This window comes from Cyprinodon variegatus, unplaced genomic scaffold, assembly GCF_000732505.1.
Source record: "Cyprinodon variegatus isolate N-32 unplaced genomic scaffold, C_variegatus-1.0 Scaffold12, whole genome shotgun sequence".
NCBI lineage: Eukaryota > Metazoa > Chordata > Actinopteri > Cyprinodontiformes > Cyprinodontidae > Cyprinodon > Cyprinodon variegatus.
In genome coordinates, this window is record NW_015150465.1 from 383,995 (window position 1) to 385,776 (window position 1,782).

At 39.9% G+C, this 1,782-nt stretch overlaps 1 protein-coding gene across 1 annotated transcript in view; it reads right to left on the minus strand.

Annotated features, from left to right (window-relative positions):
- The window catches only part of LOC107088879 (GDNF family receptor alpha-2-like), a 108,398-nt gene that overhangs the window by 55,679 nt on the left and 50,937 nt on the right, over positions 1 to 1,782 (minus strand). The gene's annotated exons all lie outside the window — the stretch shown is intronic.

Consider the following 1,782-nt stretch of genomic DNA (forward strand, 5'->3'; position numbering starts at 1 on the left):
GTTTGTGGACGCTACGTCGCTACTTGATCAAAGGAATAACGTCCCTACAGGAAAGTTACTTGATAAATAAAGCAGCGACCCTACGGTCAAGTTACTGGAACATGTAGTTAAACTAATCGCTTCACTACATGTAGCGGCGCTACTGCCCATCACTGTTAGTAATGAATGAGGCTGACCAACAGCCCTGGATTCCCAGTCCATCCATGCCTGCGGGGCCCATAGTTGTGCAGTGGTGGTACCGCATGTGCACAAATACTCAGTTTTTTAGTTTCCTTTTTCTTCCCACTCATTGTCAGGCCATGGTGGATGATTGGATTGCATGGAGTAGAAAAACATCTGACTGTTTTTTTAATGAAAATATTTAATCTGGATTCATTTTGGGGGTTTATGCATCTTATACCTGTTACAGGCGGAACACCCGGGCTTTTCAGAAAACACCTGGCGCTACGACGCCGGAGGCATAGGTCTAATTGTTATGAATCAGAACTGGAAGCAAATCATAAAATCAACATTGTCGTCTCGTTACCTTAAAGTTAAACACAGGATTATTTACAGAATTACACAGAGACTGCCATGACTTAAGTCTAAATCCTCTCCTGCTGTTGATGAAAGGAAAAAAACAAACATGAAACTTTATGTTTCTATACCTTATAAAGTATTCATATTAAGTTCTCACACTTCTTAATGTAGTCTAAAGTGAATGTAGTGGCATTGTAAACCATAGCTGTGTTGGGAACAGGCTTTAAGGAGGCTGCATGAACACATTTTAAATGCAATTAGTTGGTCAGCGCTAACAGAGATGATGGTGAACTTTCATCTAATACTACCCACACAACCTCCCCTCACTGCCCTGCTTGGATTCTCTACACAGCCATCCAGGACCTTAGCAAGTTAAGGTCGTTAAAAACATTGAGAGAAAATCAGCAGAAAGGAATGTCTGATGTTTAGACGGTGCTTTCTAATGAAGGTCACCACATAACCTGAAGGAGATGTAAAAGGCAGAGGTATGGAAATGTTTGACGTGTTACACACACCCAATAATTATAGCTCACCTTTGGATTCTCAGGGAAGACGGTAAAATCAAAAGAACCGTTTAATATAGTCAACAGACAGTTTTGAGACATCAACAAACCCCGTCGACATGTAATAAAATGCGTTTAAATTCTACGTCTCCTCTTTCCCTCAATGTGCTGAGTAAATAGAAATAACCCAACCTGATGAAAATTTTCTTTATTTCTGTCTAAAGCATTGAAAAAAAAAACATAAAGGGATCAAACAGATGTAATACTGAGAGCTCAAAATCCTTCAGGAAATAAAGGCTGATTTAAAAAGCAGTTTCCAAGATGATCTGTTCTTCCAGTACATGCGTCCTGTAGAATCCCCTACATCATCCATATGTTAATGAACAGGAAACAGTCAGAGCCAGCAGATATAGTGCTGCTGAGATTTATCTACTCCCTGTCCTAGTTTTGCAATGAACACTTCCATCTCCTTCTTTTTTTTGTTTCTGCATGTTGCCAGGGGACTCTTTGGCTGGATTTCCTCTGAGAAAATGACCTATTAGGCAAAGTGAAGTGGAAGGATCAGTGCGTTTGTTCACAGCCTCCCGTCAAATTCACAATCTCAGCCTTAAATAGATACAGCCGATGAAGGACTAAGCCATTTACATGAAACTGAGCGATTCCTCACTACCATTTAAAAACACAGAATCAAATATACACACCCTTTACCTTTGTAATGGATTAGGGCTGCAACTAACGATTATTTTAAAAATCCATGAAT